Source organism: Piliocolobus tephrosceles, chromosome 8 (assembly GCF_002776525.5).
Source record: "Piliocolobus tephrosceles isolate RC106 chromosome 8, ASM277652v3, whole genome shotgun sequence".
Classification (NCBI taxonomy): Eukaryota; Metazoa; Chordata; class Mammalia; order Primates; family Cercopithecidae; genus Piliocolobus; species Piliocolobus tephrosceles.
The window spans coordinates 20471335-20487115 of NC_045441.1; positions in this window are offsets into that span (position 1 = coordinate 20471335).

The following is a 15781-nucleotide window of genomic DNA, read 5'->3' on the forward strand; positions in this document are numbered from 1 at the left end:
TTTGACAGAGTGTTGATTGGTGCGTTTACAATCCTTTCGCTCCACACAAAAATTCTCCAAGTCCCCACCCCGCCTTTGGCTAGACACAAAGCGCTGATTGGTGCGTTTATGACCCTCTAACTAGACACAGAATGCTGATTGGTGCGTTTACAATCCTTTAGCTAGACAGAAAAATCCCCACCCGACGTTTAGCTAGACGGGAAAGAGCGATGTCTTAGCTAGAGTGCTGATTGATTGGTGCGTTTACAAACCTTTAGCTAGACTGGAAAGTTCTCCAAGTCTCCACCGGACCCAGACGCCCAGCTGGCTTCCTCTCTCAACGGCACTGGCGGCGAGACTGTGCCGCACCTAGGCCAGACACTCAGGCAGCCCAGAGGGAGCTTGTCCCCCGATCAAGCCCAGCAGGCGCCGACTGGCCTCACCGAGTGCGGGCCGCGAGCCCGCGCCCACCGGGAACCCGCGCCAGCCCGGGAGCGCCCCGGGCAGCCCCGGCTCCCACCCGCGCCTCTCCCTCCTCACCTCCCCGCTAGCAGAGGGAGCGGGGCTGCGGCCTCGCCAGGCCCAGAGAGGGGCCCCCACAGCGCAGCGGCGGCGAAGGGCTACTACAGCGCGGCCAGAACGCACATGGAGACTGAGGAGGCGCCCAGGGTGAGCAAGGGCTGCTAGCACGTTGTCACCTTTCAATGCCATATAAAGATTGCTGGCAGTTATCTTACAACTGTATCAGTCAGATAGTAACTCAACTAGCCTTTGCAAATTTGTTTCTTGCAGGATCAGAAACCATAATTTGGTAGCTGAGGGAGGGTGAATGGAATTAGGGAAGAAGTAAAGAACTGTGCCAGCCTCTTACCTTTATTGCATTTGGCCAGACTGCAACAGGCCCTAGCTTATTAACTCTTGACTTTGGGGCTTTTTTTTTTTTTTTTGAGACGGAGTCTTGCTCTGTCGCCCAGGCTGGAGTGCAGTGGCGCGATTTCAGCTCCCTGCAAGCTCCGCCTCCCGGGTTCCCGCCATTCTCCTGCCTCAGCCTCCCGAGTAGCGGGGACTTAAGGCGCCCGCCACCACACCCGGCTGATTTTTTGTATTTTTAGTAGCGACGGGATTTCACCATGTTAGCCAGGATGCTCTGGATCTCCTGACCTCATGATCCGCCTGCCTCAGCCTCCCAAAGTGCTGGGATTATAGGCGTGAGCCACCGCGCCCAGCCGACTTTGGGGCATTTTTATCATTACATGAGGAGGGACATTCTGTTTCAGTGCTTTGTCAATTGAAGCAGCATTGCGTTTTTTATATTCCTTGAGAATCATGTGTTCGGCCTGGGCGAAGAACAGGTACAAATATAATTGATAGGTGATAGTGGGAGATGATGTTGCCTTCTGACTCCCCTTGCATTCTGTTGAAACTTTCCTATATGACTATGTTAAAACTCAGGAATGACCTTGCGAGACCCTCATTCTTTGCTCTTCCTCTCATGTTGGTTAACTCTAGCCTTGTTTTTGTTTAGCGTCTCTCTGTATTTCTCTCCTCTGTATGCTGTTGCACCTTAGTGCAAGGGAAAGACTATCCCTCTAGCTTTTCTCTGTTTAGGATGTATTTCCGGCTGCTTTCCCTGTTTCTTCAGTGTTTGATTTGTACTTTTGTAATAAACTGTTCTATAATTTATTGTGTCTATTTCTGCCTTCCCCACCTACCGAGTTCCAGGAAGTTTCTTTTGAACACCTTTGCATCTCTAAAGCTAAATGGAGTGCTTTATAGGTAGGTACCTAATACATTTTAATAGGCATTCAATAGATGACATTTCCTCATTCTCTCAGCATCAGGCAGAGCATTAGAACAGGTGGATCAGACTCTCTGAGGAGGGCTAAAAAATGCTGCAGAGAATAGGAGTATTAAGTGCCTTTTTCACCTGTGAAAATATCCTGGAGAGTATTGTAGTAAACAGACTGATGGGCCAGGCGTGGTGGCTTACACCTGTAACCCCAGCATTTTGGGAGGCCGAGGCGGGCGATCACTTGAGGTCAGCGGTTCAATACCAGCCTGGCCAACATGCTGAAGCCCTGTCTCCACTAAAAGGGCTTCTCCTGGGCAGGGGGACGTGCACCTGTAATCCCAGCTACTTGGGAGGCTGAGAAAGGAGAATGGCTTGAATATGGGAGGAGGAGGTTGCAGCGAGATGCGTTCGTGCCATTGCACTCTACACTCCAGCCCCGGGGACAGAGTGAGACTCCATCTCACAAAGACTGGTGGAATGCCTTCCTGTAGGGGAAAGTCTGGTTTCTTTTTAAGAAGAGAAAAAAATATAAGGCAAGATTGTGACAGGATAACCTGTCACATAGAAGGATCTGTCAAATGAGTTGACAGTTAATTTAAGATGTCTAGCATGTGAAATTCTAAGGTATTCTGGATTGATTTCACAGAGATGCATTTTATCCTTGCCCAACCAGATACTGTTATTTAGGTTCGAAAACATATACATTGCATACTAATGTTTATTACTAATGAAAGTGACTTAGAATTCAACCTTATGGGACACAGAGTTAAACGAGTCTTTTATATATGTATTCTTTCTTTTTTCTTTTCTTTTTTTTTTTTTTTATGAGATGGAGTCTCACTCTGACACCCAGATGAGTGCAGTGGTGCGATCTCGACTCACTGCAACCTCTGCTCCCATGTTCAAGCGATTCTCCTGCCTCAGCCTCCTGAGTAGCTGGGATTACAGGTGTCTACCACCACACCCAGCTAATTTTGTATTTTTAGTAGAGACGGGGTTTCACCATGTTGGTCAGGCTGGTCTTGAACCCCTCATGATCTGCCCACCTCTCCCAAAGTGCTGGGGTTACAGGCACAAGCCACCGCACCCGGCCGTAAATTCTTAAAAGGACAGCATATTTATTCTAAGTTCATATGTTATCACTTTTGAAAACAAAGACACAGTAGATAAGGAGTATTGCATGAGCACTGGATCTGAGTTGAAAACTATGCTTGGAAGACACTAACAGAACTATCTTCAAGTCCGTTAAGGGAATTATTTGCAGCCCGGCATTTCTTTCCCCAGAGTAATATCTATGATTTCTTAATAGATGGTCTGAAATTGCAAGGTAAGAACTTCAGTTATTGTAGGTGAAAATTTCAAGCTATGGCTGGGCACGGTGGCACATGCCTGTAGCCTGTACTCAGGAGGCTGAGGCAGGAGGATGTCTTAAGGTGAGGAGTCTGATGCTATAGTGTGCACCACGATCCTTCCTGTGAATGGCCATGGCACTCCAGCCCGGGCGGCATAGTGAGACCCCATCTCTAAATAACACGGAAAATTAAAAAACGTTTCAGATATGCTTAGGAGCGGGTTTTTCAGATCCCATGGGGAAGTGCTTAAAGAACAGTACAATCAGTAACCAGCTGAACAATGATTAAGGCATCGTCTTTAGAAGATGATGAACTAAAGGAATCTAAATCTTATTGCCTGAAACTCTTTGCAGTCAGGCAGCTTAATTGGGTGTCTGAGAAAATTATTGTCTCATTTATCATATTTGTGCAATGAAAATAATACCTACATTATACGCTTGTGGAATTTAAATAACAAAATATTTTATATGTCTGCATATCTCCTGGATATAGTACAAGTTTAAAACATTGTAGTTTAGTGTCAGTTTCCTGAGAGATGGCACCAATGGCAGAATGGTCACCAAAGCTATTCCTTTAGAATTAGAGGACAGTCCCCACTTCATGGACAGTGTGTGAGTCTGAAGCACCCGTAGCATCCATCAGCCTGTTCTCTCTCCTTTTGTAAAGAGCAAAACAGGAATTCTGTTGTGATTGAAGGACTTTCTATCCATCCCTGCAATCCTAGGTGCTTTGGGATACCTGCATAGAAGTTGCAGACTTTTTTCAAACACTGGTGGAATAAAATACTGTCATTGCCTCTCTTTTTTCATAGCTAGCATAGAAGACTGATCTTTTGAGAGGGATTGGGTGGGTGGCGACCTCATCCACGGATGGGGCTACGTAAGTCATAGAAGACCTTGCCAATCCAGCTAGGGTGTAACTTTAGGCTCTGCGTGGCTGGTTAGGGAGTCAGTCACTGACTTGACTCTGACCTTCCAGGAGCCTGGCAGTTGAAGAGGATCTCAGGGTGATCAGATAGAGAACTGCAGAAGCTGAGAGGTTAGCCTCTTCCAGACTTAAAGTCCCTTAAAGCATTAATGACCTTTTTGTCTAAAGCCGATACATGGACATTTTTAGTTCATTGATCTTCAGATAATTACAGCTGTTTGGAAAGCTCTTGGTCATAGAAACTGGTAGTACTTCCAAACTTTTCAGTGATGTTTATCATCTTTTCTTTTTCTTTTTCTTTTTTTTTTGAGATGGTGTTTTGCTCTTATTGCCCAGGCTGGAGTGCAATGGCGCGATCTTGGCTCACCACAACCTCTGCCTCCCAGGTTCAAGCAATTCTCCTGCCTCAGCCTCTGGAGTAGCTGGGATTACAGGCATGTGCCACCACACCCAGCTAATACTGTATTTTTAGTAGAGACAGGGTTTCTCCTTGTTGGTCAGGTTGGTGTCAAACTCCCAACGTCAGGTGATCCATCCGCCTCGGCCTCCTGAAGTGCCGGGATTACAGATGGGAGCCACCGTACCTGGCTGATGTCTATCATCTTGATAGCATCTGTCCTTTAACCCTGCACACACACTCCAAAAAAGTTAACTAAAAGAGACAATGATTAATTTTATATTCTAATGTTTTCTTATGAACACGTTTGTGGCCACTTTAGTGTCCAGCAAAGCAGTTCTTTGGCGAGTGATTTCAGGAGGGGTGGAAAGTGGAATGGAAGAAGTCTCTGGAAAGTCTTTAACACTGAGGCATATTTTCTCCCTGTTTGACTCCAAGGAATTTCCACTCATGGAATCTGGCCTGTTATAAAGAACTTTTTCCTTTTGTACTTGATTCAACTTAATAAATTACGTTAACCAGCTATGGCGAATGATGAGTGTTCCTCAAACCACAGAACAACAGACTTCATTGTTGGAGCTCTAAGAGAGCAGGAATCTATCTGTTCCAATTCTTTCCTGCTGGGCACCATCTTCTCGCTCTGCTGCAGTCTCTCATTCATAACTCTTCCTGTAGACCAAGTTCTTCTTTTTTTCTGACCTCTAGGACACCTGGCATGCATTCCTCTTCTGACTGCCTTTGTTGGCCTGAATGCTGAAATAACATCACTGAACTAATATCTCCTAAAGAAGACATTTGTCATCAGAGGCAAATCCTCAATGAGGATTAACCTGTCCTTAAAAGATCACGAGTAACTGGCATACGAGATGGCATGAGACTAAGAAGTGTCCTTTGAGATAGACCCACAGTGGTCTGTGTGCTTCTCTCCTCGATCATATCACCAATTATCAAATCTTGGTGCACCATCGCATCCCATATTTCACACATCTGATTTTTCTTTTTTTTTTGAGACAGAGTCTTGCTCTGTCGCCCGGGCTGGAGTGCAGTGGCGGGATCTCAGCTCACTGCAAGCTCTGCCTCCCGGGTTTACACCATTCTCCTGCCTCAGCCTCTGGAGTAGCTGGGACTGCAGGCGCCCGCCACCTCACCCGGCTAGTTTTTTGTATTTTTTTAGTAGAGACGGGGTTTCACCGTGTTAGCCAGGATAGTCTCGATCTCCTGACCTCGTGATCCACCCGTCTCGGCCTCCCAAAGTGCTGGGATTACAGGCTTGAGCCACTGCACCTGGCCTGATTTTTCTTAAATAATTATACTATTCCTTTGTGAGGATTAACCTGTTTTTAAAATCTTTAAACGATCGTGCGTAAACCAGCACAATCTAAGATTCAGACCTTTTTTACCTTTCTCTCTGCTAGGCACAATGACTACCATCTTCAGCCTTGTTCTTCCCAGCCACTCAACTGTGGTCCTTGTCCAGCCTTGTTCTTCCCAGCCACTCAACTGTGGTCCTTGCAGTTTTGCTTCACTCCATACATACCATTTCATTTCCCTTCCCACAGTCACTTCCTAGAACAGATATATAGGGAGGCCCTGCTTTGCATGCTAATGAGGGACCACAGAATTGACTGTGCAAACAGAAAATGGAACATGATCTCATGCATCAAAGGGGAAAGTTCCAACTGTTCTGTGACTTATAAAAATATTTTGTCAAAATATTACAAACTGTTGTAGGTTATAAAGGTACAGGAACATTTTCAAAAATACTAAAACTAATACTTTGTATACTGTAATTTAAAACATCAGAAATATGAATCAATATTTTATTTCTTTGTAAAAATCTTATGGAGTATAGTTTGAATGATGCTGGCCCTCCTCTTCTCCTAGTACTTACAGTGCAGAGTGAGCTACACCTTGACAAACTGTCACTCTCCTTTCTAAGTCTGAATCAACTTCCAACTATTTATTCTTTGTGCTTTATTATTTTATTTTATTTATTTATTTATCTTCTGAGATGGAGTCTTGCTGTGTCGCCCAGGCTGGAGTGCAGTGGTGCGATCTCAGCTCACTGCAAGCTCCACCTCCCGGATTCACGCCATTCTCCTGCCTCAGCCTCGAGTAGCTGGGACTACGGGTGCCCGCCACCAAGCCTGGCTAATTTTTCTGTGTTTTTAGTAGAGATGGGGTTTCACCATGTTTGCAAGGATGGTCTCGATCTCCTGACCTCGTGATCTGCCTGCCTCGGCCTCCCAAAGTGCTGGGATTACGGGCGTGAGCCACCGCGCCCTGCCTAACCTTTGTGCTTTCAATGGCACGAAATACCTCTGAGGATTCCTTTAATGTGAGTTTTGTTTGTTTCGTTTTGCCAGTGTCACTTTCCTGGGACATCTTTATCCTTAAATGAATGAACACATCTATTTCATCTTTTATGTTGTTAAGTCTGCCTTCCCTAAGTTCCTTTGGAATGTCTCAAACAGTGGCAGTATTCCCACCGATAGCTATTTCTTCCATAACTCCATTTACACTCAATTTGAATTTCACTTTCAGAGTGTATTAGTCAGTGTTCTCCAGAAAACAGTACGCACACACACAGAGAAACATAAAGATTTATTTTATCTTACAAATATGAAGATTTATAAGATATATAAAGATTTCGATTATGTATATATGAAGATATATTTTACTATGGAAATTGGCTTACACAATTACAGAGGCTGAGAAGTTCCGCCATCTGCATTCTGGAGAACCAAGAAAACCAGTGGAATAATTCAGTCCAAGTTCCAAGTCCAAAGGCTGGAGAACCACAGTGCCAATGTCCAAGTGCTGGAGAAGATGGATGTCCCAGCTCTAACAGAGCAAATTTGCCCTTCCTCCACCTTCTTGTTCTTTCAGATGATGCCTGCCCACATTGGTGAGGGTGATCTGATCTTTACTCAGTCTACTTGTTTATGTGATAATGTCTTCTGCAAACACCCTCAGAGACACACCAGAAATAATGTTTTACCAGCTGTCTGGACATCCCTCAGCTTAGCCAAGTGGATGCATAAAATTAACTAGCATTCAGAGTTCTGTAGTTTTGTTTATTTGCTGTATTTTCATCTTTGTGACACTTCACTGTTGGCCAATTTTCTCTTTTGATTAACCATTTTTGGAAATGTTATGCAGGTTTATCACTGGAAGAAAAGGAAAAAACAGCTACATGGTTTGCTGCCAGTGTGTGAATTGAATAAAAGATGTGGGGCTGAGCACGGTGGCTCACACCTGTAATCCCAGCACTTGGGGAGGCCGAGGTGGGTGGATCACGAGGTCAAGAGATCGAGACCATCCTGACCAATGCGGTGAAACTCTGTCTCTACTAAAAATTAAAAAATTAGCTGGGCGTGGTGGTACCCGCCTGCAGTCCCAGCTACTCGGGAGGCTAAGGCAGGATAATCACTTGAACCTGGGAGGCGGAGGTTGCAGTGAGCCGAGATCGCGCCACTGCACTCCAGCCTGGTGACAGAGTGAGACACAAGACTCTGTCTCAAAAAAAAGAAAAAAAAAAAAGTGTGGTGACCAATCACCAATTGAAAGAAGTGACATGATTGGTCACTGATCATAATGTGCCTCTGGTATATATGTAGCAATTTATGGGTTGAAGGTCTAGCAGTGGAGTTTCTCCTTTATGCAATTATTCATAGTTAATAGACCATAGCAACTGATATCAGAACTGTGTTGTTGGGGGACTGGTGTCATTGGACTAAACTGTGGTAACTGAAATCTGTGTAATATTGGAGCTGTGCTAAGCAAGGATGGACTGATTTGCTAGGTTGCTAGGACAACTTTCTGGCTTCTCTTTTTATTTTAATGCATCTAATTCATCTGACATGTAATCGATCCAGATTTTCTTCCATGTTGACTAATACCTTAGTCATCTAACCACTCAAGGACCTCACAATATCTTACATGTAGTTTTCACCTAAACTAGGGCATAACAATGATAACCATCTTCCTGGTCATCCTAAGCACGTATACCGCAGTTATATCCTAAGATTTCATCTTTATTAAGCTCCGGGGAGTAATAGGTGTTCTTTAGCCCTCTGCAGGATTAGAGAATTGAGGCTGCTTGGTTACCATTGTGAACAACAGTGACACAACAATTGTGAAGTTTGTTGTGAACAATAAACTTCCATAGGAAGTGAGTTACAAGACTCTAGACCTCTGTTAATCCTGAACTTTCTGGGCATCTTGTCTGAGTGATATATCTTTGGTAAAGTGTATCCTAAGAGCTGTCCTTTCTGTTTCTTTGGCCTTCACAAGCTTGCTCTCCAAATATCCCCACATCTGGGAGACTGACTAGCTCCCAAGTTGGAACACAGAGTTCTCAAACTTGTTGCTTTGTAGGTAACAGCAACAGAAGAACTTCTGCCTGATTTTCTATCTGCTAACTCTCAAATCAAAGTCTGGAAAGAGTAATTTTGCCTTGCTTATTTAGTCAAGGATACCTGTCTTCTTGGTACTGCTATAGAGGGATGTAAATGCCTCTTCTTCACAGTTGATTTCGGTAGCTGGGAAATAGGACAATATCTCCAAATTTTTGTTTGTATGTAACACAAAACTCCTGCAAAAAATAAGAGATAAACAGGCAGAGGCTATTCTGTGTTTTTATTCTGAGCCCCCAAAGAAAAACCTGTAGTGTCATGCTGGGCAGAATTTTGTGACTATTTTGACCAACAGAGCATAATAGAAGTAATGCCATGGTGCCTTCCAAGCTAGATGGTAAGAATGCCTTGCACTTCTGCCTTGCCTACTTAGGACATTTGTTCTTAGAACCCATCTGCTATACATGCTGTGAGGAGGACAGAATAATCCATGTGCAGAGGCTGTGCAGAGGCAGTTTGACCAGTAGTCCGTCTGGGGTCCCAGCCAATAATCAGCATCAACTACCAGGCATGTGAATGAAGATGCACACAGATGATTCCTGCTCCCAGCTGCTGTCACATCTAAACTTTCAGTCTTCCAAGCAAATGCCCCAGATGTGGCATAGCAGACATAAGAGCAGTCTGCCCTGTGTCCAGACTAAACTCCTGACCTGTAAAGTCTGGGAATACAAATGTTGTAATTTTAATACAATTGTATGGCACTGAGATTGGGGTGGTTTGTTATGCAGCAATTATAACTGGAAGAACACTTGACCCTGTAAGACACTTGAAATTATATGAGTTATGAGATCAGTAAAGTATCTTTTCTTATCTATACTTTCTAATGTAACCACAATGCATATGGATAATTTGTGAAGTCAATAAGGACATGGTGAGGGACTGATTCCATGTGGCTGGGAGAGGGAAGGGTGTGCTGCACAGGTTCCATGTCCTTAGATGCTAGTGAGAAGAAGCTGTAGCACATTAATCACTCCCCTTCTCTCACTCATACAATGATACCACTGGTAGCACATTATCTTTTCCTGTGAAAGTGTTGCATTAAGAAATTTCTTTTGAAGTAGCCCCCAAACTGTAACAGAATGTGATGTGATAATTTCCTACCATCTTCAAGTACTGCGAAGATGTAGAAGTCTCCTTACTCCTTGTAGACAAATGGTTGATCCTGGGAGGGACCTATTGGAAATTTTGTTTGTTTTGTTAATTTTTTTTTTTTTTGAGACAGGGTCCCACTCTGTTGCCCAGGCTGTAGTGCAGTGATGCAACCACAGCTCACTGATGCCTCGACCTTCTGGGCTCAGATCCTCCCACCTCAGCCTCCTGGGTAGCTGGGAGTACAGGCGTGCACCGCGAAGTCTGGCTAATGTTTTGTAGTTTTTCATAGACATGGGGTTTCCCCATGTTGCCCAGGCTGATCTCGAACTCCTGGGCTCAAGCTATCCACCCACTTCACCCTCCCAAAGTGAGCCACCTTTCATCTCCCCATCTCATCTTCTGACTCTGTGCTTGAACTGGTGTATTTAAAGATTAAGGACCTTTCTGACGAATGTCAAATGAGCCATCCAGATGGTTCTGGCTCTCAGAAAGATCAGAGGCAGTCTGAATAGCAAGTAAGGACTGGTCTCAAAAAAAAATAATAAAATAAAATAAATAAGTAAATAAATAAATGAAGGGAGAATTGGCAAGGCTCTGGGAGGAATAAAAATAAATAAATAAATGAATGAATGAATGAATGAAAGAAAATAACCAGAATTATGTATTTGTTACACGAGGGGCCAAAACCAGAAAGCTTTATACAAGGTTTTGTGTCTTGGCAGCAAGCATTGCTCTTACAACATAGAATGTCATTGCAGTCATATGGTATCAGTAACAAATGAATTACGGCCAGAAGACCTAGGACTTGTTCTTCTAGACTTTAGATGTGAGTTCTCCTTCTTACAATTCTCAAATGCGTGTTCATTCTGAACACTGGCTGGTTTTTTGACCCTTGTGCTGACCTGAAAGGGTTATATAGCCGGAGTAAGACTGAAACTAGTGCCTGGAAGTGTGGCCTCAGAGTGGCCAAAATATTTCCTTTATGACCATAAAGCAATTCCAATTCACAGTGCTTTCTGTAATAGAGCTTTCTTTCTTTCTTTCTCTTTTTCCTTTCCTACCTTTCCTTCCCTTCTTTCCCTTCCTTCCTTCCTTCCCTCCCTTCCTTCCTTCCTTCCTTCCTTCCCTCCTTCCTTCCTTTCTCTTTTTCTCTCTTTCTGTCTCTTTCTTTTCTTCTTTCTTTCTTTCTTTTCTTTCTTTCTTTCTCTTTCTGTGTCTCTTTTTTCTCTTTCTTTCTTTCTCTTTCTTTCTTCTTTCCTTTTCTTTCTCTTTCTTTTTTCCTTTTCTTTTCTTTCATCTCATTCTGTCGACCAAACTTAAGTACAGTGGTGCTATCTAGGCTCACTGCAACCTCCATCTCCCAGGTTCAAGTGATTCTCCTGCCTCTCCCGAGTAACTGGGATTACAGGCACATGCCACCATGCCTGGCTTGATTTTTTCAGTTTTTAGTGGAGATGGGGTTTCACCATGTTGGCCAGGCTGGTCTCGAACTCCTGACCTCAGATGATCCACCTGCCTCAGCCTCCCAAAGTGCTGGGATTACAGACATGAGCCACGGTGCCTGGCCTGTAACAGAGCTTTTTAGACTACTGAACTCTACAGTATTTTCCTGTATAACTGTTTTCAATTTCTGTCTCAAGATTTGAGTTATGCTCTTTCAATAAACTCTAAGTACACTACCAATTAATAGCATTATATTGAGCCTCTGATTTAAACTTTGGTCCCAGAACCCAGAAATGGGAGCCCATGTCTGTTATCTATCTCATTTTTAGTGGTCTTTGTGGTCTGCATGGTGAAGATGTAAAAGCTTTAACTAAGATATAGGAATGGAGAAAAGAAAACCAGGAGAGGACTTGCTGACATTCTAAAAGTGGGTTGTACGAGAAGAGGAAACAAAGCTGAGACTTCTGAGTAACTGGACTATGCTAAGATGCCTAACTGAGGTTGGGGATGATTTAGTTTTGGATGGTTGCATGCTAAACTGAAGAAAACAAGTATTAAAGTAAGACAAACATCTAAAAACTTTGTAATATCTTAATTTGATTTTTTAAAAATTATACTTTAAGTTCTGGGATACGTGTGCAGAACATGCAGGTTTGTTACATAGGTATACATGTGCCATGGTGGTTTGCTGCATCCATCAACCCGTCATCTACATTAGGTATTTCTCCAGTGCTATCCCTCCCCTAGCCCCCTACCCCTTGACAGGCCCTGGTGTGTGATGTTCCCCTCCCTGTGCCCATGTGTTCTCATTGTTCAACTCCCACTTATGATTGAGAACATGCAGCTTTTGGTTTTCTGTTCCTGGGTTAGTTTGCTGAGAATGATGGTTTCCAGCTTCATCCATGTCCCTGCAAAGGACATGAACTCATCCTTTTATATGGCTGCAGAGTATTCCATGGTGTGTATGTGCCACATTTTCTTTATCCAGTCTATCATTGATGGGCATTTGGGTTGGTTCCAAGTCTTTGTTATTGTGAATAGCACTGCAATAAACATGTGCATGTGTCTTTATAGTAGAATGATTTACAATCCTTTGGAAATTTAAATCCTTATAATCCCAGTAATGGAATTGCTGAGTCAAATGGTATTTCTGGTTCTAGATCCTTGAGGAGTCGCCACACTGTCTTCCACAATGGTTGAGCTAATTTATACTCCCACCAACAGTGTAAAAGTGGTCCTATTTCTCCACCTCCTCTCTAGCACCTGTTGTTTCCTGACTTTTTAATGATTGCCATTCTAACTGGCATGAGATGATATCTCATTGTGGTTTTGATTTTTTAAAGAATTCTGTATTAAACCTCTTATTTAATGATGAATTACTAAAGGAATTTCTGTTGGTAAGAGAAAAAGCATGAGTACTTTCACTGAGAGTATTCAGTACTGTTCTGGTTTTATTCACACTGCAATATGACAAGAAAAATAAAATACACATATTAGAATTAAACATCAATTACATAGCCACTGATATAATTTTCAGAAAATGAAATTAAAAATTAATAAAAACAGTGAGTTAAGAGCACTGATAAAAGATAAAATGAAACTTAAAAGAATTTTCATGAATCAAACAATCAAATTGAATTTGTACAAGCAAAAAGTTTCTATTCACATTGAAAACTCTAAAATATCTTGATATACACTTAGAAAAAGTGAATATTCCCTATGCAGATAAATCTACAGAACGTTACTTGGACTACAAGACTCAATGGAGAGACATCATCTGACTAGATGAGAATATCCAGTATTATTTATATGTTGATTATCTCAGCCTCCCCCAAACTAAGTATGTTTAATAAAATTTTAATCAAATTTTTTTTTGGAACTTCAGTGCTTGACTTCAGATTTCTTTTGGAAGAAAAATGTATATGAATACCTTATATTCGATAAGAATGTGAAAAGGGCCGGGCGCGGTGGCTCAAGCCTGTAATCTCAGCACTTTGGGAGGCCAAGACGGGCGGATCACGAGGTCAGGAGATCGAGACCATCCTGGCTAACATGGTGAAACCCCGTCTCTGCTAAGTATACAAAAACAAAAACTAGCCGGGCGAGGTGGCGGCACCTGTAGTCCCAGCTACTCGGGAGGCTGAGGCAGGAGAATGGCGGGAACCCGGGAGGCGGAGCTTACAGTGAGCCGAGATCCGGCCACTGCACTCCGGCCTGGGCCACAGAGCGAGACTCCGTCTCAAAAAAAAAAAAAAAAAAGAATGTGAAAAGATTTGCTCTACTACGTATCAAAAAAATAAAGCTAATCAAAACAAAATTAAGGGAAAAATTATAAATATTGATTAAAATAATTATAAAAGGTTTCAGCAATGGAAAAGTAGGCAAAACATTTCAACAGACAAGTCACAAAAAAAGAAAGAAAAGCTTTTCAAATGAAAAGCTGCTCAGCTTTCTTCCCACAACAAAGATGTGAAAAAGAAAATTAGGGTTTGATCATTGGTTCTTTTGTCAGTTTCTCTTTTACATATGAGAGGTTTGACACCCAGCGTCTTTAAGACAGAAATGTCACTTAGTCAGTGGCAATGTAATTTTGGAGGAAAAAACATTGGGCTGTACCTACAGTTTAAAGTGTTCTTAGTTTTTTTGTTTGTATGTTTGAGATGGAGTTTCACTCCTGTTGCCCCAGCTGGAGTGCAATGGCACGATCTCAGCTCACTACAACCTCTGCCTCCTGGGTTCAAGTGATTCTCCTGCCTCAGCCTTCCCAGTAGCTGGGATCATAGGCGTGCACCATCATGCCGGGCTAATTTTTGTATTTTTAGTAGAGACAGTTTCACCATGTGAGGCACCATGCCAGGTTGGTCTCAAACTCCTGACCTCAGGTGATCTGCCTGCCTCAGCCTCCCAAAGTGCTGGGATTACAGGCGTGAGCCACTGCGCCCAGCCAAAAGTGTTCTTAGTTTTTGACCTAGCAATTTTACCTGCAGAATTTTTTTCTACAAAATAGACATATAAAAAGATAAAAGATAGGTCGGGCGCGTTGCAGAGGCCTCCCTTGTCTAACTGAGGTACTGACAGTCATTCTCAAAATGGAAGGTGGGCTCTCGTACCTGGACAGATGTCCTCACTGCAATGGCACCCAGGGAACAGATGAGTGGCTTCTGGTCACCAAGGGCAGCTGTGTCACCTGGACAGGAGGGCAGACCCCAGGTGACAGCATCAGCAGGACAACACCGTCTTACATCCTGCGGTTCTGTGCTTGCAGCCACAGAAATTGATGGGGACACTTCCAGCTTCAGTGCTTGTGTTTCTTGCTCACTAGCTGAGCTGGTCTGTAATAACAAAGAAATAAATAGTGGGGTGAAGACATACTCCACAGGATTCAAACTCTACTTATGAGTTCCTTACTCAAAAAGTGCACCCTGGGCTGGGCGCGGTGGCTCACGCCTGTCATCCCAGCACTTTCGGAGGCCGAGGTGGGAGGATCACGAGGTCAGGAGATAGAGACCATCCTGGCTAACACGGTGAAACACTGTCTCTATTAAGAATATAAAAAATTAGCCGGGCATGGTGGCGGGTGCCTGTGGTCCCAGCTACTCGGGAAGCTGAGGAAGGAGAATTACTTGAACCTGGGAAGTGGGGGTTGCAGTGAGCCAAGATCACGCCCCTGCACTCCGGCCTGGGCGACAGAGTGAAACTCTGTTTAAAAAAAAAAAAAAAGTGCACTCTGTCTGGCCTGGACGTTCCCGTGGTTCTTACTCCTGGATCCTATCATCCTTCCTGTCTCTACACAGACCCTCGCTCCACTCCCAGCTGGCCGCCTGCCCAAGCACCACTGTCCTTGGCATCCTAGGCCAAAGTGGTGACTGCATGGGCATGTGGAGTCTGACAAGACACAGTGACCACCAACAGCGGGAGGTCACTTGGCCTCACCTGTAAGTCACAGCCCTGACCACACACCCTCTGGCACATGAATTTATCCACAAGGAACAAAGCTGAGATGAGACAATTTCACTGCATGACTTGCTCATGTGGCATCCTGTGGTGTGCTAGCACTATTCACACTGGAAGTTCTTTTGAAGATTTTAAAAGTTTTAATTGTCATGAGATTTTTCCAAACTAAGTTCATGATATGGAATTTTAAATTGTATCTAATTTGAGTGACATTTCAATTCAGATCTAAATCTAAAACTGATAGACCTGGTGATTTCAGGTAATTAATCCTTTTTTTTTTTTTGAGACAGAGTCTTACTCTATCGCCCAGGCTGGAGTGCAGAGGCACCACCTCGGCTCACTGCAAGCTCCGCCTCCCGGGTTCCCGCCATTCTCCTGCCTCAGCCTCCCGAGTAGCTGGGACTACAGATGCCCCACCATGTCCGGC